This window comes from Arachis ipaensis, chromosome B7 (assembly GCF_059453495.1).
Source record: "Arachis ipaensis isolate K30076 ecotype BB chromosome B7, ASM5945349v1, whole genome shotgun sequence".
Classification (NCBI taxonomy): domain Eukaryota; kingdom Viridiplantae; phylum Streptophyta; class Magnoliopsida; order Fabales; family Fabaceae; genus Arachis; species Arachis ipaensis.
The window spans coordinates 127,381,013-127,405,218 of NC_142442.1; the positions used below are offsets into that span (position 1 = coordinate 127,381,013).

Sequence of the window (24,206 nt, forward strand, 5' to 3'; positions counted from 1 at the left end):
AATAAAATTGGGTATAATATAATAATTGAAACTTAAATTAAATCCAACACTAATTATATATATAGAAAATACCATTTGATCCTCATTTTCACAAATTATTTCCAATGAAATGCCCAAATCTAAAAATTAGGAATAATATAATTATTTTCTCTATTTTTCCAAAATAGTAGTAGTAATATTTAAAATATTAATTATTCAATCCAAATCATATAAATTTCTTATTATTTCATAACTGCCAACTTTATAATTTAAATATAAAAAATAATCCAATAATTATAAAATTAGATAATAACTATAACTTATTTCAAATTCAATAAATCAAAACTTGCTCTAATTATCTTTAATAAGATAATTTTTGAAATTAAAGCTACAGAAATACTGAATTTGAAATCAGCTAATGATAGCCCTTTTTCAAAGGTTTTAGGTCTTACATTGTACATTTAATAGCTATTGGATAATTTCCACTTCAATGCATTATGGAACTCGTGTTGTGTTTAATGTGCTTATATACTAAATTTTTAATAATTTTTTTAATATTTAATTAAACCGATTGAACCCGGTTGAACCCAGTTGAACCTATGAATTAGTAAACCAGTCACTTCACCGGTTTATTGACAGGTCCGATTCTTGCAACCTTGCTCCTTATACTCACCTAAGAAGTTGCAAGTTCGAGTCTCTTTATCTTTGGTAAAAAAAAAAGTAATAAATTATTTTATTTAACTTAATATATATAATTATACCTCATCATATTTTATATTATTATTTAATTATTTTAGTAATAAAAAGTATATAATAAAATAAAAATAATTAAAAAATTAAAATAAGATAACTTTAAATATTTTTATCATAACATGTTTAATTGATTTTTTTTCCATAAAAACAACTCTAGCTAATCGAATATTTTTAGAGTTTTACTTTTGATATTTTTGAGAAGTGAACTTATTTAGAATTAAAATATATTATAATTGATAGATAAAATAAAACTAATCTCACCTTAAAGATTACAGACGTTATCACATTGATCAAAAATTAATAAAATCATTTTACTTATATAACTACTTTAATAGAATAATTAAAGATAATATAAAATTTTAAATTGAATTGAGACTAAATATTAAAATAATAAATTTTATATTTAATTTTAAATTATTATTTATGATATATAGTCCATGAATATTGATGTAATATTTTGTAGAATCTAAAATAAAATTAAAATGAAACTAGTACAGAATTTGTTGCTTTAAACTGTTTGTTCGTGAATTTGGTAGCTACAATTTTCGGTCCGGTCCGGTTTTGGAAAATAAATAATTTTAGGGTTTGAAAACTTAATTTATTTCTTTGTTTGTTATGAGGGTATTACTAATTACAATGTTCTTTAACTCTTTCAGTTTGTTGATTCATGATTCTGATTCCAATTATTTTAATAATTATGGTTGTTTTTCTCATGATTGTTACTGTTTAAGTTGATAGATGATGTTTAAGATTGATTTATTTTATGCCGTTGCTGTTTTATACCTTGTGAAAATGTTAGTTATTGATTGATACTATTTTTTTTAGAGATATACATATATATTGTTTAAAGGATTACTATTTGTGGATGTTTATATAAATTTTATTGATTATTTTTTATTTTTTATTTACATAAAATTGGTTCTATCAGTTCAACCTATAATTTATTAGTTGAACTAATAAATTAATAAATCAATAATTTGACTGATTATCAATTCAATTCTGATAACTATGAATAATTTCACAATTACTAATGCGAAGAGAGTCCATTATCCAATTAATTAATTAGAACCCATTTTTAAGTAAAAATGTAACTTTATATATCTTTTAATAGAGAACGTTTGACGAACGAACTTATGTTATTGTACTTTTTTATTTGAGCTAAATTTTAAAGTAGTCCCTGAACTTGTAATCGAGTCTCATGGTCGTCCCTAAACTTGCAATGACCTCAATATTGTCCCTGAAGCATTTTTCGGAGAATATTCTTTAACAGCGTGATGACGTGTACTGAGAGACGCCTGGATAGATGACGTGGCTGTTATCGTTATTTGACTCAATTTAGTCCCTGAAGTAGTTTATAACCATAGTCAACAATTTGAGTTCCATCTGTGTCCACTATTAGAAGTCACTCTCTGTCTTCTTCTCTGCTCTCCTTCTTCTTCTTCTCCGCCACATCTCCTTCAACCACATCTCCTTCTCCTTCTTCTTCTTCCACTATTAGAAGACACTATTTTGTCATCTTCTATCTCTTTCCTCCTCTTTTTCTCACCTTTCTTCTCTCGCTCTCTTTGTAAGTGTTGTAAACCCTAAACCATTTTCTTCTTTTTTCATTTTCTAATTCCCCAAAAATTCGCAATTTTATTCATGTATCGCCCAAGCTCCCTAGTTCACTTGAAACCCCATCATTGTTTCTGACCCTGCAGCGCTTCTTGATCAATTGGGTCATTCTGAGAAAGCTAAAGCTCTGGTCTTTGAGGCCACTTCCAAGCTTGAATCTCAAAACAGAGAGCTTGCTCTTTTCTACTATAAATTGCTTGAGTCACACTCCAAGCGAGGCTCACCGAAAGGTTTTGATGTTGCTTATTGTTACATGAACCAGCTTTTTCGTAGTTCTTCCTCTGTTTACATAAAATGTAGGGCTTTTGAGTATATGGTTAGTGGTTTGTGTGCAATGATAGGCCTCATGAAGCCGAGGATTTGGCTGAGGATTTGAGAGGCAATGGTGGAGCAATTGACCCTTCAGCTTTTGAGTTGAAGTCCATTATTTATGGTTATGGGAGGTTGGGGTTGTTCCATGATTTGCAGAGAGTTGTGGATCAAATGAAGTGAGGTGGCTTTGAGATTGACACTATTTGCGCCAATATGGTTCTTTCAACTTTTGGCACTCAAGGTGAGCACATGAAAATAGTTTCTTGACTTAAGAAGATGAGAAGCTTAGACATCTTATTCAACTCCTCAATCGACAATGGCAACTCATTCAGGAGGTAATCGACAGTGAAAATGGTTTCCGGACTTAAGGAGTTACTGGATTCTTGTGTGAGAGGTAATAGTGTGGGATTTATCGGAGGCTAAATTGAATTTGCATGGATGTTATTTGGGTTCTTCCTATTTGATTATGCTGCTTTGGTTGAAGAAGAAGAAGAAGAAGAAGAAGAAGAAGAAGAAGAAGAAGAAGAAGAAGAAGAAGAAGAAGAAGAAGAGCAGAGAAGAAGAAAGAGAGTGACTTCTAATGGTGGACACAGATGGAACTCAAATTGGGGACTAGGGTTATAAACCACTTCAGGGACTAAATTGAGTCAAATAACGATAACAGTCACGTCACCTATCCACCGTGGCATCTCTCAGTACACGTCATCACGCCGTTAAGGAATATTCTCCGAAAAATGCTTCAGGGACGACCGTGAGTCACCTTTGTTAAATTCAAGGACAATATTGAGGCCATTGTATGTTTAGGGACGACCGTGAGGCTCGATTGCAAGTTCAAAGACCACTTTGAAATTTAACTCTTTTTATTTTTATACAATAATAAATTTATGTATGGAGCTATTATAGAATTTTTTTTCATCTCATTATTACTAAGAATCAGGTTTAAGAATATGTAAGAAAAAAAATTGATTTCGATGATTATTTCGAATTTTAAAAAAAAAATCTATAAATATTACAAAAATAATAGTAATTTCTCATCCATTTACATAATACCTAATAACTTATTTTATAAGTTTAATGATTACATTATAACTATTATTCCCTCTTAAGAAAAAGAGATTGCAATATTAGTATCATAAACTTATTATTAGTGAAAATTTTAAATTTTTTATTTAATAAATACAAAATAAATGTATTAAAATTTAAATTTTTTATATTTTTAATAAAAAAAAATTTATTTGTAAATTTAAAAAAGGCATAAGATAGCTAAATTTATTACTATTTATTTATCTATAAAAATATGACTCAACATATGATATCACAACAAAGTATCAAATTATTTATGGAAAAAAACTTATTTTTTTAAATCAACTAAATTTAAAACGCGTCTCATAGCTCTTAGAATGACATAAGGAGAGGAGCTTATAATACCATATGCTCATAATATATGCACTAATCTAAATACACGAACTCAGATATAATCTCTATTTTAGTTTTTCTTATAATCTATACTAATTTAAATATCAGAATCCTTGTAAATACACTTTCCATTATTAAAAATGACAAATTCAAGATACTAAAAACTCGAAATAGAAAAATATATCAGTGTTCTAAAATCGAATTGGACCAACCAGTTCAACTGGATTAACCGAAAACTAGTTCTATAGCTGGTTCGGTTGATGTAAAACACCGGTTGACAAAAATCAATAAAAAACCAGTCAAACCGGCGATACACTGAAGAACCGGTAGAATCGGATGGTTTTTTAACAATTTTCAAAATTATCATTTTAAAAAAAAAAATTGAGTATATAAATACTCCTGTCTCCCACAAAATCCTAACCAGCTAACCCACTACCCCTCTTTTTCTCTCAGCCAACAGCCCCTCTATCTCAGCCACCAGCAGCAGTAGCCACCACCTTCGCCGTCGCTGAACTCTTCCCGTCAGTCAGAGGGTGCCTTGCCGTGAAAAATGACAACAGAGAGTCGGCTCGAAGCTCTTGGCCGTCGATCCTCTTCTCCTCCACGTCGTCGCCTTTAGAGTTGCAGGCTTCTTTGTGGGCTTCTTCTCTAAATTGTCTTCATCTTCGTCTTCGTCTACGTCTTTGTCTTTGTCTTTCTCGTTGTGGACTTACAAATCGAAGCGCGGTCGGTTGGATTCCTCCATCGTTGGTCAATTTGCTCGATCTCAAAGAACTCATCAAGTATAAAGGTCTTTAGGTACATAACCATCACATTAACTATAGATAATGAAATTATTGGTGATATTAAATAGATGTTTGTGATTCATTATTATGGTAATTAACTTTGTTAATATTAATATGCACCAGCAGAACTTGAAGGACTTCTCGTTTCTCACCCTCAAATATTAGATGCTGTTGTCATCCCATAAGTACAATTAATATTTAATTATTATGCTAATAATTGGGTTAATTAATTATTAGTTTAATTTGTGTTTAGATATCCGGATGACGAGGCTAGTGAGGTTTCAATTGCCTTTGTTGTTCGTTCACCCAACACTTCACTCACTGAACAAGATGTTCAGAAGTTTATTGCTAATTAGATTAATTAACATAAACATTATTATTGCTAATCAGTGTTTGATAAACATAATTGATCCTATCTGAATGGTTGGAATGTGTGCATTGCAAGTTGCACCATTCAAAAGATTGCGAAGGGTGACATTCATCAACGGTGTTCCTAAGACAGCTTCAGAAAAAATACTCAGAAAAGACCTCATAGCAAAAATATGATCCAAAATATGGAAAGATATTCTAAACTTTGTCATATATTGACATCTCAGTAAATCAAGACCTTCATGGTTTTTTTTGGACTTTTCACTCAATGGATCACTTCTAGTAGGTCACACAAACTTGAGTGTGTTATGTTTGTTACGTTTTTTATTTCTATAATTGTTATGAAATTATTGGAATAATTGTTGATGCACTACAATATTTTGGGTTTATGGCTACGATTTTTTTGGTTACAATAAAAATTGTGATCATAGACTCTCTATAGTCATGGTATTTTTGGGTGACAAAAAAAAGCTTAGGTCACGGTTTTTTTTTTAAAGGGTGACCATAGAATACCTATGGTCACGATTTTTTAAAAAAGGGTGGCCTAAAAAGGTCTATGGTCATGGTTTTGAGAGGTGACTTAAAGGGGTCTATGGTCACGGTTTTTTACAGTGATCAAAAAGGGTCTATGGTCACGGTTTTTCAAAAAAGAGTGACCTAAAAGGGTCTATGGTCACGATTTTGGGAGGTGGCCTAAAAGGGTCTATGGTCACGGTTTTGGGGGTGACCTAAAGGGGTCTATGGTTACGGTTTTTTATAGTGACCAAAAAGGGGCTATGGTCACGATTTTTCAAAAAATGGTGACCTAAAAGGGTCTATGGTCACGGTTTTGGGAGGTGACCTAAAGGTGTCTATGGTCACGATTTTGGGAGGTGACCTAAAGGTGTCTATGGTCACGATTTTTTACAGTGATAAAAAAAGGTTATGATCACGATTTTTCAAAAAGGGTGACGTAAAAGGGGCTATGGTCTCTGTTTTTTGTTTTATCCAAAGTAGTTAATGAACCACTTGAAAGCATAGATCTTGGCTTCAGGGGAAATACCTTGGTAGAAGGTGAAACTAAAAATTCCAATACCATGCTTAATTTGATGCATTCTTAAAAGTTTCAAATAATTTGATATGGTTTGATTTGTTTATTTATTGTTGTGTGGTTTTGAATGAAGGTTTGGTGGTGAGCATATGTCTTGTTGGTGCGTTAATTGGAAGTCTATTCAGTGGCTGGATTGCTGATGCAGTTGAGCATTGTAGGGTTTTTCGGTTGTGTGCTTTGCCAATGATAATTGGCGCTTTGATTAGGTTATATTTCTAAAGCCAGTATATTCTCTTTATCTTTAATATCTTAGATTTCAATGCATCTTTTTAGGCTATTTTTATTTTCTCTTTTCTGTTTTTTAAAGTTGTTTTTTTTGAAACATCTGACCTCACTCTGATTTAAATTTAGTCAAGTAACAGATTTCCTTGTTCTCAAATGTGAATCTTTATGACTAATTCGCAGTGAAAATTTCTGTGTTTTCAATTTTTATTAATCTTTGTACAATCCTGACATGTGGATCCTCTTTGAAATATAATTACAGCTTCTGGATAAAAGGCAAAGCTTGAATGTTAAGCGTTTTCTTCAAGCAATTAATGTGTACGAACAAGTGATGTTTTTCCTTTGCTTTTTGTTGTTGCCTCCAATGTAATACATTTATAATGTAGCATGTGTAGTAAATTAAAAGATATCAAAAGATTTTCAATATATTATTATGACTGACAGAAAACTTAGCAAATTATAATTCCTTTTACATGAACTTGCAGAAGGCAGGATCTCACTGAAGGTCTGAAGAACTTGCAGAGCAAGACACTCATATTTGCAGGTGAAAAATATTAGCATCGTATTTCATCGAATCGTCGATTGGGCTTTTTCTTTGGGGACAAAATCTTTCACCTGTCACCCCTGTCAAACCCAATTTAGAAGTAAAACACTTATTATGTGAAGAATTGAATTTAAAACAATAGCACAACTGTATTGTACATCAAGTATAAGTAATCATGCATGAAAAAGAAAATCATAGCGGCTGGCTTAAATCGATAATGATCACAAGAATTTCCTTATTTCCTATTCCTATTAGTAGATTGATGGTGATTGTCTACACAAACTGGGTAAGCATAAAAATGAGTCCAGTGTTTAAGATTTATGACTGCATATACTTAGGAGACCTAAGTGTCTGACCTTGGAACCAATTTAGAAGTTAAATCTATCCAGAATGATTAGTCAAACAAGAAATTTATCAAAAATAATCTCTCAACATGATATTTAAAAGAATAATTTGATATCCCATAACATGCTTGATTATGTCTCATTTTAAAACTGATTATTTCCAGAAAGTTTAAAATAGAAATGATTTTGTATTTTATATTAATTCAGGATTAATATTTGTTAATTGATTATTCTGTTTATCTAATCTTGAATATTTTTTACCTTCTCTAATTTTTTGTTTTGTTTTGTATACAGGATAATTTTTTTTGGACTGGTAAAGACAAAAGGAGTTGACTAGTTGTTGTGGCACCGTGTATAAGATGGGATGAGTCTTATAATGAGTTTGGTTATCTAAATGTATTATTTTGATATGTTCTTTACTTTTTGATAAGAGACTTTATCCGATATTACATGTAATGGATAAATTACACCCTATTTTGATTAGTGTTGTAATAGATATCTAGTTTTTAATGAAACTTTTATAATTTGGATTTATCAAATTTCTCATTCTTAAATTTATTTTGTGATTATCATCATTTTGGGATGTGATTATGCTTTTAAAAAAATAAATCTCATAATATAAAACAGGCTATGGTCACCATTTAAAAATAGAGTGACCATACATAAGCTATGGTCACGGTTAAGGTGGGGTGACCATGGAGGCTATGGTAACGACAAAAAACCGTGACCATAGATAAGGCTATGGTTACAGTTTAAGGAGGGGTGACCATAGGGGCTATGGTCAGTGACGGACCCAGAAAAATTTAGCAGTGGGGGCAAAAATATAATAAAATTTAGGTACAAATAGTTTTTTTTTTTTTTTGACTTTTTACGATACTCAATAAGTTAAGGACTAATTCCTTGTGAATTTAAGTTTCACCGACAATGAATTGTTACACATACGAGATAGAATTTGAACCTTCAATACTTATTTAAGCGGACAACTAAGCTATCACTTGACCAATCCAAATTAGTTTAAACATATTTAAAATTTTAAATGAAAACTATCTATACATATTGATAAGAACTAAAAATATATATACAATCACTTATTATAATATTTAAAATAATAAAAATATAATTTCATACACACAGTATAATATTCAAAATAATAAAAAAAAATAATTTATAATGACTTTTTTTAAACATGACTAAATATTATTTTTTATATATTTTTAAATAATTATTTTACTTTTTATTATTTCGTATTTAATTATCAAATCTACTTATTATAGTTTTTATGGTATAAATAAATTTTTTAACTAAAATAATTACAATATATTAACATATAGATAATATATTTTTTTATCTTAAATAATTTTTAGAAAATTACTAATAATTTAAGTGATATTTAATTAAAAAACTAAATTTTAATTTAATTATTAATTAATTAACTAATATAATAAAGTTAATTATTACTATTTTTTGAGTTTATTTATTTATTTTTTATACTAAATTAAATTTAATAAAATATTTTTTTAACATAAAATACAAAAAAATTATTTATATTTTATTTTAAGATATATATATATATATATATATATATATATATATATATATACCCGTGTAAGTATTAGTTTTTTTTTTTTAAAAAATTGTGGGGGCAAATGCCCCCTCTTCTATAAGCATGGGTCCATCCCTGGCTATGGTTACGGTTTTGGGGAGGGGTAACCATAGAGAAGGCTATGGTCACAGTTTAATGAGGGGATGACCATAGGGGCTATGGTCACGGCCAAAACTGTGACCATAGCTAAGGCTATGGTCACGATTTTTTGTAGGGTGACCATTGAGGCTTTGGTCATGGTGAAAACCGTGACCATAGATAAGGCTATGATCACGGTTTTTGGTGGGGTGACCATAAAGGCTTTGGTCACGGCCAAAACCGTGACCATAAATAAGGCTATAGCCACGATTTTGGGAATGAGTGACCATAGAGGCTATGGTCACGGTAAAAACCGTGACCATAGATAAGGCTATGGTCACGATTTTATCGCGTGACCATAGATTAACCTATGGTCACGGTAAAAAAACATGGCCTAAAGTGCCAGAATTTAAACATTACAATCGTGACCATAGAAACCGTGACCATAAATCTATGGCCACAAAAGAATAGGTCACGGCGAAAAAACCGTGACCATAGGTCAAAAACCGTGATCATAGACCTATGATCACCCTTTTCACTAGCTATTTCACCGTGACCATAGACTTTTTTTTTGTAGTGATGATTGATTTCAATGAATCTGAAATAATTTTGTTATAGTGTTTTACTTCTCTTAAATTCTATTAAATGATAGTTAATGGTGTTTTATTAAATTTTTTAAAATAATTTTATTGATTGATGATTTTTTTAAATATTTAAAATTATATATTTAATTTTTAATTTTATTTAATATTTAATTAAATCGGTTAAATTCCGGTCGAACTTCGATCAAACTATTAAATCAGTAAACTAATTACTCTACCGATTTTCACAACCTTAAAATATATAGTATCTCCAATCTAATCTTTACCTTTTATTTCGGATAATTTTTAAATTTGGAAGAACAAAAATACTCCATAAATAGGAGGATACAATTCCAATGGTTTGTTTGCAAATATCGTTAGTCTTAGATTTTGTCTACAATTTGTCTCATCATGATGCTTTCATGCCTTGTATTGAATTGGGCATATTGGAAAACATGCATGGTAACTTGCAATACAAAAATCTAAACGTGCCAATATAAAGTTGGACTCATCATCAAGGAAAGAGTTTGTCCAAATACCGAGAATCTGACTAAATGTTTCTACACCAATCCGCAATGTCTAAAACAATCAACTACATCACAGATGATATCCATGTTTACGCTTGTTTCTGAACACGAGATAAAAAAGGACCAATTATTATAGAAGTAATGTACAATTTAATTCTTGAATATTTTAATTCTCACTAAGCCTAAAATAGGTTTTCTAAATTAATTAATTTAATTCATTTTATTTAATTAATTTTATATTAGTAAAGAGACTAAAACAAATTTAATTAATAAAAATTTAAAGTTTTAGCCATATCACATTATTAGGAATGTTATGCTGACATTTTAATGTTTTATGTCAAGTGTGCTAATGGCAATTGAATTAGAAAAAAATTCATGATTTGTAAATAGAAATATAGTATAGATAAACACTCTTAACCAGCTAACTTTAAAAAACTGTAATTAATAATTAATAATTTTTTTAAATAAAATTTAAATAATTACTAATTAATAACAATTAATTAAAATGAAGTGCAGTTCAAAAATATTTGCTGACTTATTATTGGCTAAATTTTTGTTGATTATCTAACAAAATTGTTTATAAATTTAGGGACCAATTTGATATTTTCTGAATGTTTGATCAGCGTTGAAAATTTTAGGAACTAAGCTAGGCATTACTGCAATTCTTATAAAAGGACAATGCTACCAATGATTCAACTAGTGGCTCATCTCGTCGAACTATGTGATGATGCAGGCCATCTCCCCCTCATGTCTCTGATGCCGCTGCTCCATTCCTCCTACTAGAGTATCACACAGATTGGATAGGATCATATATGACTCAAATTTCGATCCGATTTGCATTGTGCTCATCGGATTGCACTATAAGAAAAACGTTGAGTATTGTCGAAGTTACTGTTGGATTCATCAAATAAATCTATCAGTAATTAGTGTATCGTCGGATTAACGTCATCGTGGAATTGACGGTATAAATGGCGCCAGAAATTATTTACTGGTGGATTATTTTCGTTCGACGCTAACTACCGACGAATTTTTCGTTGGTTTTTACAGTGAATTTGTCGAGACCAATGAATTTGTCGAGACCAGTGAATTTGTCGAGACTGAGTTCCTGATTACTGTCGGATTAATCCGATAGTAACTTTGGCACCATATCACATGTTTAGGGGCCAAGTTACCGTCCGATTTTTTCGTCGGTAAATCCTACAGTAGTTTTTTTTGGTACAGTTAAGCCACAATTAGTAGTCAAATTAAAACTCTTCTTAACGAAATTGTTAGTAGAAATCTAAAATTACTAGAAATTAACAAATTAAATGGTCTGAATATAATAAAATGTCACAGAAACAGAATACAATGAAGTAGACATAAAAAAAATTGAAACCCTCAACCCTACAGATCTCGGTAACTGTTGTCATCGTCGTCGGGATCCCCCTGCTGAGGCGAGGAGTAGGTGTTGATGTCGGTGCCCCACTAGCAGCATTGCCGCTGATACCAGCAGCGCTGCTGGCTCCAACACGCATCTGCTGGTTGTACACCTCCATAAGCTCTCGCAAACGATCTAGCTGCTCTAACTTCTCCGTCAGGTCCGAGTTGATGGCAACAGCTTCTCTTATGCGTGCAAGAAGCACTACGAGAAAATACCATAATAGCGACTGAAAAAGTTGGTCTTAACGACTGATTTAGCGACCGGTATAAGATTTCGAGGACCAAAAAAATGTTGATCGCAAAATCGGTCGCTAGGTTTCATTCAGCGACCGATTTGACGAATGATAATATTTTTCTTTGACCAAAATGAAGTTGGTTGCTAAAATCGGTCGCTATTTTTTAGTTTAGCGATCGATTTAGCAACCAAAATAAAAAATGTTGTCTTTGGTCACAAAATCAGTCTCTATTTTTAATTTAGCGACCAATTTAGCAACCAACAAAGAAATAGGCTAAAATTAGTTGATTGCTAATTCGGTTGCTACGCTAAGTTAGCGACCAATTATAAAATGTTGTTTTAAAGATGTTGGTTACTAAATTGGTCGCTATTTCTAAATTTAGCAACAGATTCGACAACAAAAATACGAAAATAGTGTTAATAGACTAATCGGTTGCTAAATCCGTCTCTAGTTTAAATAAAAGGGAAGGTACTCAGTTACTCTAACCCTATCCTAGTCATACCATCCTCAGATTCCTCATACTCCTCACACTTCTCACTAACCCTAATGTGACCACCACCGGAAGCACAACACCCTCTCCATTTGCGCCGTCGTCACCATAGCCGCCATCGTCTACTGCCTAAAGCCTTCAACCTTCTTCGTTGCTGGCTCACCGTCTCTCATCTTCTCCTCGCTGTTAAGCTCTTATGATTTCTCTCACCTCGATTTCATTCTAAAGATCTCTCACCTCGATTTCACTCTAAAGATCTCACTCACCTTGATCTCGATCTCACTCTCTGCTACCGCTTCTAATAACTCACATCGCCTTTCCTTATTGCTTCGTCGTAAGAAGGTATTTTCCTTCTCTTCTCGTCGATTTGAGTTTTTCTATGTTTGATCTATTTTCTGTGTGTAATTAATGTTTCTATTTTTTACTGATTTTGAAATCAAACTTCGAATCAGAAAATAAACATATAGTTGTTGTTGTAGGGTTTTTATTTTTGTTATTGTTTGCATAATCACCTAATTTTGGTTATACTTACTTAGCTTTAATATTCTTTTATTGAAATTGTATGGATTTGTTTATTGCCATTATGTTTATCAATGGTAATTATAATTGAAGCTTAATATATATATATGAAAAATTACTGAACCAAATTATTGAAGCTTAATATTCTTTTATTGAAATTGCATAATCACCTAATTTCTGCCGCACACATGAATATTACTCTCATACCTTTGGACTGCTTTATATTCCACCTCCTTTGCTGTAAAAAAATATATCTGTTAAGAAATTATTTAATTTTTTAATTTATTTGTGGGCAATACATATATTAATTGTAATCACAAATTATGCTATTTTAAATCAAATGACTTATATAATAATGATCTCATTTATTGTTATAAATGCTAATTGAATAAGTCATTATTACTTTTGATTTGGAATTAAATGAGAATAAAATCAGATATTATCTTTTGTTCCTTAGATAATTATCTTTTTGGATTTTAGATATATTATCTTTTGGACTTTAGATACTATTTTATTTGGGCTTAAGGGTTTAATGGGTGTCATACTCAAATATAAATAGGCCTACAGGGTTTCGGTCTCCAATATACCAAAAAGCCGTCTTTGTCGCTCTTTTCCCATCAAAAGAGTTGCAATTCAGCCGCCTAGGAATACAGAAGGCTTTGGTTGAGGAAGATCGAAAGAACCACAAGATCCAAATTCTTCCATCAATTTTTGACTTTTATGAGTAAAAGTACGCTTCCGCATTATGTTATATTTTTTATGATTCAATATGGATAATCTGAGTTATTGAAATTAATTTATTCCAACAAGTGGTATCAAAACCTTCCATAATTGAGTCATCGAAAATATTAATTTTTTTAATTTAATTTCACTGGATCAAAACACGTTTGCGTTGTTGCTCTGTGTTTGGATCGAATTCAATTTTATGGATCCGGTGAATTTGTTATTTGTTTTAATGTGTGTACATTGATTTTATAAATTAAAGTGCTTTCTCTATATATTGATTTATTTGTTGATGTATTTTGTACATGTGAATGTAATGCGCCTTTGACACATGAGTAAAGCAACATATGTGTGTGGATAAGGATCGTGCACCCTTTCATTATTGTTTGTTTCATGGATTTATCCTTTTTTTTTATATAAAGAAGAAAACAATTGATAATAAATTGTTAAATATATGGAATTTAGTTTTGGATCGAAAACTAACCTCTTTGAATTTAATGTAAATTTAGATTTTATACATATATAATTTTTGTACGCCTATATGTATAAAGTTAAAGAATATTAAGGATTAAGTTTTTTTTATTATTATTGTTTTGGTGTTATACATATTTATTTTATGAAAAATTTAATGAATTTAATTTTATTTCACAATAATATTAGCAATTTTTATATTTAAATATGTGTATAACTAAGGAGGTCACACAATATTATATGGTTATTTTATATTGTGTTTATTGATTTTATGCTATTTAAGCATTTTAATTTTGTTACATAAAATATTTTTTTATTGTTACATAAAGAAACTAGTAACAATTTAGATTAGTATACCCATCTATTTTATAAAAATTTGGTTTTGGAATAAATTGATTGAACATTATGCTGCCAAAGTAGCCTCTTTTGTGAAAATTGATTTATTTAAAACATTAGGAATATAGTGATATGTAATTCATGAGAATATTGGCCGGCTCAAAGGAAGGTCTGTATTTGGCCGAATTACATACATATATTGATGGTAAATACATATTTGGGTAACTAATTAAGAATAAAGTAATGCTTATTATTTATGCGAACAATAATCGGCCCAAAGGAAGTTTATTATTTGGCCAAATAATAAGCATTGCACACTTTTGTTTATTTTCTATTAATTATGCGGTCAATAATCGACCCAAAGAAAGGTTATTGTTTGGCCAATTAATAGAAAATATATGCGGTAATAAATAGGTTGCGAGTTTAAGTTTCCATGTGCGCATTAAGTCGGTCCAAAGAAAGGCTTAATGTGTGACAGGAATTTTGACAATATTTGATTACTGTAATGAGAGTATTACTTACAGTTAATTTTTCTATTCAAAGATTGAAAATTAATGTTGTTCTAGATATCTCAATATGGATTTTTTCCATTATTTAACTGATGTTTACTGCATGTTCTTTTGTTCTAATCCAGAAACTATGGCTTTAGCTACCAATGTTTCTGCACAAATTAGCAGTATTCCTATGCTGAATGGTTCAAACTTTAAAGTTTGGAAGGATACCGTGGAGATTGTCCTCGGTTGTATGGATCTAGATATAGCTCTTCGAGACGAGAAATCCACTTCCACTCCGGAAAACCTCAATGAGGTTAAAATAGAGAAGTGGGAGAGATCCAATCGAATGAGCATTATGATCATGAAACGCTCAATTCCTGAGGCGTTTTGGGGCTCAATTACTGAGAAAAAAGATGCCAAACAGTTCCTAAAGGATGTTGAAAAATTCTTTACTAAGAATGAAAAGGCGGAGGCAAGTAGTCTTTTGAGAAAACTTGTCTCCATGAGGTATAAAGGTAAAGGGAACATAAGGTAGTACATTATGAAAATGTCTCATCTTGCTTCAAAATTGAAAGCACTAAAGTTAGAGTTGTCCGAAGATTTACTCGTGCATTTCATTTTGATTTCCCTTCCTGCACACTTTGGGCAATTCAAAGTGAGTTATAACACTCTGAAGGACACTTGGTCCTTAAATGAGCTTATATCTCACTGTGTGCAAGAAGAAGAGAGGCTACAGCAAGATAAGACTGAAAGTGCTCACATGGCTTCATCTTCTCAATATAAAAGAAAGCGTAATACCACTGCGGATGTGCCTTCTCAACAGAAAAAGGCTAAGAAACAGGATCAAGTTTCAACCTGTTTCTTCTGTGAGAAGGTGGGACACATGAAGAAGGATTGTACCAAATATGCCACCTGGCGTGTAAAGAAGGGTATAATTCTTACTTTCGTTTGTTCTGAGGCTAGTTTAAGTTATGCACCTGTTGATACTTGGTGGGTAGATTCTGTTGCTACTACTCATGTAAGTGTTACTATACAGAGTTGCCTGTGGAGCCGACCACCAAGTGATGCTGAAAGATACATCTATGTGGCAGACGGCAATATAGTTGCAGTCGAAGCTATAGAAACCTTTAGATTATGTTCCACGAGTGGATTTTACCTGGATTTATTAGAGACATTTTATGTACCGTCATTTAGACGGAATTTGGTTTCTGTTTCTCGTTTGGACAAATCAGGTTATTTTTGTTCGTTCGGAGACAATAAAGTCAGTCTCTTTTATAATTCGAATAATATTGGCTTTGGTAATTTGGTAGATAATCTATATAAGCTTGACTTAAATTCCTATAATAATGAAATACTGCAAACGGGTACAAAACAAAGAAAACTAAATGAGAATTCGGCATCATTATGGCACAAACACCTAGGTCACATCTCTAAACAGAGAATTCAGAGGCTCATGTCGGATGAAATTCTTGGACCCCTAAATTTGGCGGACTTTGAAGTCTACATTGAGTGCATAAAGGGAAAAGGACAAACGAAGGAAAATTGGGTGCCGAGAGAGCTAAAGATGTCTTAGAACTGATACATACTGATATATGTGGCACATTCCCTACTGTCTCTTGGAATGGACAGTGGTACTTTATTACGTTCATAGATGATTACTCTCGTTACAAGTATCTATATTTAATTCATGAAAAGTCCCAAGCCTTGGATGTTTTCAAATCTTTCAAAGTTGAAGTTGAACTTCAACTTGAAAAGAAAATAAAAGCTGTCAAATCTTATCGTGGTGGTGAATACTACGGAAGATATGACGGTTCAAGTGAGTAATGTCCCAGGCCTTTTGCTCTTTTCTTAGAGGAGTGTGATATTGTTCTGCAATACACCATGCCAGGAAAATCTAGCATGAATGGTGTTGCAGAGCGAAGGAACCGAACTCTTAAGGACATGGTGAGAAGTATGATTAGTCATTCTTCTTTGCCTGAATCACTCTGGGGAGAAGTCTTAAAGACCGCAGTATACATCCTTAATAGGGTGCCAAGCAAAGCAGTTAACAAAATCCCATATGAAATATGAACTGGGAAAAGGCCCAGTATAAAGCATTTGCATATTTGGGAATGTCCAGCTGAGGCACGACCTTATAGGCCGCATGGAAGAAAATTGGACTCAAGGACAATTAGTTGCTACTTTGTTGGTTACGCTGAGCATTCACAGGGGTACAAGTTTTACAATTCTGCATCATGGTCTATTTTTTGAAATGAGAAAGGCAAGATTTATTGAGGGTGTTGAGTTTGGGGGGAAGAAAATATTAGGAATGTTGCTTTTGATGAGGATTCTGTAACTGACAATGATCAGGTCTTTGTGCCTATTATTGTTCAAGATACAGTTATAGTACAAGAGCACAATGAGAATCCTACTGTAGATCCAGTTACAGTACAAGAGAACAATGAGAATATCATTGTTGCTCAAGATACTGCTACAGCACAGAAAAATAATGAGAATCCTCCTCAATCCCAATCCATACAACAAGCTCAACAACCTTAAGAAGTGTCATTAAGGAAATCCAATAGAAAAAGGAGAAAATCCATCTATGGTCTCAAACAAGCTCTCTCGTTAATGGTATCACAAGTTTCATCAAGTTATTACCTCATATGGTTTTGAGGTAAATATTATAGAAAAGTGTGTATACCGCAAGTTCAGTGGGAGTAAATACTTTTTTTGGTCTTATATGTTGATGACATTCTACTTGCCAGTAGCGATATAGGCTTGTTGCATGAAACTAAGAAATTTCTATCGAACAAATTCGAAATGAAAGATCTTGGTGATGCCTCTTTTGTATTAGGAATCGAGATACTAAGAGATCGTTCTCAAGGTATTCTTGGATTATCACAAAAGAACTATATCGAAAAGATTTTAAGTAGATATGGCATGAAAAATTATAGACCAATGGACACACCCGTAGCTAAAGGAGACAAGTTTAGTCTCAAACAATGCCCTAAAAATGATCTTGAGAGGACAGCAATGCATGATAAACCTTATGCATCAGCACTATGGAGCTTAACGTATGCTCAAGTCTACATACGTCCCGATATATCATTTATAGTGGAAGTGTTGTGTAAATACTTGAGCAATCCAGGCATGAATCATTGGATAGCTGTTAAATGCGTAATGCGTTATTTAAAGAGAACAAAGGATTACATGCTTATTTATCGGAGATCAAAAAATTTGGAGATCATTAGGTACTCTGATTCCGATTTCATGGCATATGGTTGCAAATCTTTGTCACTGAGCTTCATATAGTAGATGATATTGAAAGGCCATTAAAGATATTTTGTGACAATAAGTCAGTAGTACTATACTCCAATAACAATAAGAGCTTGACAAAATTGAAGCATATAGACATCAAGCTCTTAGTTATCAAGGAGGAAGATTAAGAAAAACAGATTTTCATAGAACATATAGGAACACAGTATATGCTAGCAGACTCACTAACTAAGGGATTGATCCCTAAAGTCTTTCCTGAGCACACTGCTCGGATGGGTGTCAATATTAGTGATGCCTTGGTTTAGTGGGAGTTTATTTTATGCTATATGTCCTATGACAGATATTGAGTTATTTTTCTGCAGAATTAAGTTGATGGTTTATTTCATGTTATATGAAATGTTCATTTTACAATATTTGTATTGTGTTTGATCTCAATAAAGTTTTAAAGTTGGACCAGCTGGAAATAGACATGCATGAGATCATTTGGCATGTAATTTCCATATTACTCATCCAAATTTGATCTATGTCGTTAAGTATATTAGGATGGTGATTGTCGTGGTTTAGTCACGATATTAATGTGATAAAAGCTGCAGTAGTTCCATATCTAATGTATGAGACGGACCAGATTGTTAAAGTAATGAGAGAAATAGCATTCAGATGCGCGCATAAAGTTTATAAGATGTGATTATATCAGGAAAGAATATATGTATAGCCCAAGTGGGAGATTGTTAGGAAATTATTTAATTTCCTAATTTATTTGTGGGCAATACATATATTAATTGTAATCACAAATTATGCTATTTCAAATTAAATGACTTATATAATGATGATCTCATTTATTGTTATAAATGCTAATTAAATAAGTCATTATTACTTTTGATTTGGAATTAAATGAGAATAAAACCAGATATTATCTTTTGTTCCTTAGATAATTATCTTTTTGGATTTTAGATATATTATCTTTTGGGCTTTAGATACTATTTTATTGGGCTTAAGGGTTTAATGGGTGTCATGCTCAAATATAAATAGGCCTACAGGGTTTCGGTCCCCAATATACCAAAAAGCCGCCTTTGTCGCTCTTTTCCCATCAAAAGAGTTGCAATTCAACCGCCTAGGAATACAGAAGGTTTTGGTTGAGGAAGATCGAAAGAACCACAAGATCCAAATCCTTCTGCATTATGTTATATTTTTTATGATTCAATATGGATGATCTGAGTTATTGAAATTAATTTATTCCAACAATATCATGATCGCATGACTTCTCATTCAGATTTTAGGTACGTTAATTTCTCCATTTAGATCTTGATTTTTATGTGATTATTAGATTTTTGTTATTATATTTCTGATTAACACATTTCGAGAATCTATGCAGCTGAGTCAAGAACACTATCATATGAAGGTACAAATGCTGACCCTGACCCTGATTATACTTGCATATGGTTATGGTTAATGTTCATCTTAATAATGTGTGATATTGATTAAAATGTGGTTCATATTTGGACTAGACTTGAATGTTTTTGTATGGCCTCTCATATGCATTCAGAATTTATCTTAGGTTCTTCCTTGGCAAGTTAGCAATAACATAACACATAGCTAGGGCCTGTATTTTAGTGATGCAGAATTATACAATTTTCTAGTTTCTTTCTCTATTTCTTTATTTTTTTGGGACTTCCTCCCAGGTTTGGGTAGAATGGTGATCCTTGTGTTCCTCAACAACATTCATGGATTGGAGCAGACTGCCAGCTAAACAAAAATAACAACAAATGAGTCATTGATGGACTATAATTTTTTATTATCCTTGTTCTTAGGTTTTTATTATGCATGTTGTTGTGCAGACCATTTAGTGCCATCTTAGCTTAATGGTTACTTGCCTTGCTTATTCCATGTAGTTTTTTCTTTCTTGTTACAAAATCAAATATCATTTCTTTTTTTTTTCTCTTTACTATATAGCTCCTTAAGTAACAAATTAAAAGCCAATGATTATAGGTGTCTCTGCTCACAGAAAACTTGCAACTAGATTCTGTTAATTTATTTGGTTTTCAGATAATGTTTTCTTAAATCATTTGGGAAGTTTAAGTTTTGATTTTGCTTTGGTTTATGAAAACATCTCTTTCTATATATGTTCCTTTTTGAATGTCCATATCAACTCCACTTAGCAAAGAAATTTGTACCACTAGGACATGAAGCCATTATGTTCGTGTTAAAAACTCAAAATAAATATTTAATTTTAATATTATTTGTTATTTCATGTTGTTTCTGTTGATAAACAGTGGTCTTGACAATCAAAGTCTAAAGGGCTTCTTACCAGATGACATATCCAAACTACATAATCTACAAACTCTGTGAGTTATCAGTAGATTATTTTGTGTTTAAGACAAAATTATTGTGTACCCTAATATAATATTTATTCTAATACATTTTTTTTAAAAAAAATAATGTGTGTAAATATCAGATGTATAAACTATGTAAATTGTACTTGTGACAATTAAATAAGAAGTACCGACTGATCTTTGAATAATTTGTCGGACCTTTATATTTTTCCTTATTTTAACTCACGACTTAATAAGAAATAGAAAGAAGTAACATCTCTTCTATTCCTCATGCTTATTTTTCTATGTGCACTACAGAAACTTGAGTACGTAGAACAGCATTTGTGGAGCTATTCCATCTACATATGATTTCATTTACCATTGTTTATTTGTTTTGCCTATTTATTTATTTTCTATGATTCCATAGGCATTATTTGTGATATTTGGTAATTTAGTTTCTAATTTTTGAATATATAGTTGTTCTAATATTTAAGAGTTGAAGATTTGATTTACATTTTGTAAAGGTTTAACGGGAAGTTAGGCTGTTTAATGCGACCATTCAAATGGTTATTATAATTGATGTTAGTTCAGAACAATTGAAATTTTTAATTTATACATGTTAACTATCTTTGAGGAGTAACTATTTTTGTCTAGCTTCATTTATTCATTTGATCTATTCTTCTCGTGGAATTAAAAGTCAAATTTTTAAAAAATGGTAACCTTAATACTTTTCAATACTTTCATATATTTAGTGAAAATTATTTTTTAATATTTTTGTACCGTTTTTTATTTGATCTCGATATATTATTTTACAGCAAAAATAATTGTCATTATTGCTGGATGAGGATCCTGCGATCATGGAAAGGCGTGGTGTCCTTAAAAGATGCTCGAATTATATTGGAGTGTATAAGTTAAGATAGATGCAATTGTTTGGTCTAAATAGATATTGAATAAAGCAAAGTTATGTTGTTTATGAATTATTTTTACCATGTTTTAGCTTAGATTGTGGATAATAAATTTGATGTATTTAAAATTTTTTTAATATTTTAAATTCTATATTTCTATGTAGACATTGTGAATATTTTTGGTATTTATTTGAAAAATTGATCTATGTTTGATTCTCTTTATATTTTGTGAAAATATAATTATTTATGAAAATGAAGTTTTAATAGTGGTAAATATAAAATTACTAAAAATCTATAATTATAATAAGTTTAGGAATAATGATCGATTTAGCGACCAATTTAGATTTTCAATTCAGGAATTAGCGATCAATTTAGCGACCGATTTTACATTTCAAATAAGGTATCGGCGACTGATTTAGCGACCGATTTTATCGGCGACTGATTCAAAGGCAAAAATGTTGGTCGCCATTTAGCGGTCGATTTAGCGACGGAAAATTTGGTCACCATTTAACGACTAATTTAACAACCGATACTCTTTATGAGGGTTTGATGACCTTGTTCAAAAATTGATCGCTAACCGTTAGCGATCAAAGTTGGTCGCTATTTTCTAATTAGCGACCACCAAAATCGGTCATTAAATTGATTGCTATTCCAATAATTTCTTGTACTGCAACATATCGTGGTGTTCAACTTTTTCCTTATTCTCTCTTCTGCATAATCATGACGAGACAAAAACAAAAATAATTTTCTATTTTCTTATTTTTTACACTAACCGTTTTAAGTTGTTATTATTTATATTTTTTTATTTAACTCCCTTGTCAAGTCTTTTAGAAAACATTCAACCCTAAAATATTAAAGTCTCCCGCAATTTATCGAGAAAAAGGCTTATAACAAGTACAAGTATAATTTTTATAAAGTTCAAAATTATTTTTGATTATTTTAAGTATTTTTTAATTTAAAAAATTTATTATAAGCAATTTTTATAATTATTATAGCATTTTTATAAATTTAAAAATTTTTATTGTACCCATTTCATCTTTCAATGAATACAAGTAAAATTTTTATAGGGTTTATAAAAGAATTTTAACTATTGTAAGTATTTTTATAAACTTTAAAATTTTGTATTGTAATCATTATAACTATTGTAAGCATTTTTATAAAGATGAAAAATTTTTATTGTACCTGTTACATTTTACAGCGAGTAACTAAAATTTTTAAAACATTTATAATATTTTTTTACAACAAACTAAAGTATTTTTATAAAGTTTAAAGATTTTTATTGTAAAAGTACTACGTGCACATTAAGAATACATGTGTTGTTTAATTTTTTAAGATTTAATTATTTTATTAGTACTTATAATTTTATCTAATTTGTAATAAGGTTCTTATATTTTTTTTTTAAATTGGATTCCTACATTATTTTTAATTTTGTAATTAGGTCTTTTTCGTGTCAAAGATGTTTAAATTAATAAAATATTTTTTTTAAAAAATATGTGATTAAAAATATAATTAGGTTCTTAATTATAGATATATTCAATTTGCAGAAAAATGTTTAGTTAATTCTAATATTTTTTACACTAAAAATGATCAAATTATGAAATTAAAATCAGTAAAGAAACCTAATTAAAAAAAATAGGATTAAAATCAAGACCTAATTAAAAAATTGATAAAATTTATAAATTTTATAAAAAAATTTAGTTGTACTAATTATGATCCCTGTTCTTGGTAAATTGTGGACGGAAGGCTCATATATATATATATATTTGGTATCTACCACACCTTTATATTATTTACCATAATTTTTTATTTTTAATATTTTTAAAATTTTATTTATTTGAAATAATATAGAGGCCTATGCTAATGAGACATTGACAGAGGGGGAATGAAATGCAACAAATTTTTAATTTTATTCTCGATGCAATTATAAAAGCTTAAGTAAGATAGGTCTTTCCTTAAATATTTTTTAGTAAGTCAATAATATTACACTTTTTTTATTGAACGAGTATATCTTGACTACTATATATATTTTCTATATTTTGTATGGATAGTTTCAATTTAAATGAACAATTTATTCTTTTGAGTTGATCTGTTGACCCTACTATAAAATAATTTAGAGCTTAAATATAAATTTTAAGTATATTTTTTAAAAAAAGAAAATAGTTATAGTTTAAAATTTAAATAATTATTATATATTATAATTATTATTTAAGGAGTATTATTGCATTTTTTTTCAAACTGCATTAGTACGTATCAGCGAGTAAGATAAGTGTTTTCTATTTATATTTAGCTAAAATGGTTTTATGAAGAAAACTGTTAGAGAATCATTAGAATTAATTTAGATCAATTAGTATCATCTATATTTATATAGTATATCTGTACATTAATTGTAGGATTTTATGTCTTTATTACTTTGATTCATTTAGTATCTATAAATACCTCTTGTATATTGTACCTTAGATCACAACTCAATAATACACTTTTCAGGTTACTCTTTCAGTCTCTTATTTCTATCATGGTATCAAGAGCTTAGGTCTTTTTTTTTTTCCATTGAATATTAGTTCATAGCCCCATTGTTTTTTTCTTTTCCGGCAGTGTTCTTTGGCCTTTTTTTCGTTACCTTTTCGACGCTTTGGTTCGTCACCTCCGGCATCATCGTATTCCTCTCTTTGTCAGCTTTCCAACGCTGCTGAGATCGCTGCCATCAGCCACCGGACGCGCCGTCACGCGCCGCCGGAATCCTGCTGCCCGCCTCCATTGTTTCTCCTTCAAAAGGTTCAGCAGCCGTTGGATCTCGACTCCAATCGGACGATCCTCGCGCTGTCACGTGTC

At 30.8% G+C, this 24,206-nt stretch overlaps 2 pseudogenes; both read left to right on the plus strand.

The window, feature by feature from the left end:
- The first annotated feature begins 2,374 nt into the window (after positions 1-2,374).
- LOC148554069 (pentatricopeptide repeat-containing protein At2g17033 pseudogene) lies at positions 2,375-3,232 on the plus strand (annotated as a pseudogene).
- An 11,755-nt stretch (positions 3,233-14,987) lies between these two features.
- Positions 14,988-16,215, plus strand: LOC148554070 (uncharacterized; annotated as a pseudogene).
- Positions 16,216-24,206: the final 7,991 nt, after the last annotated feature.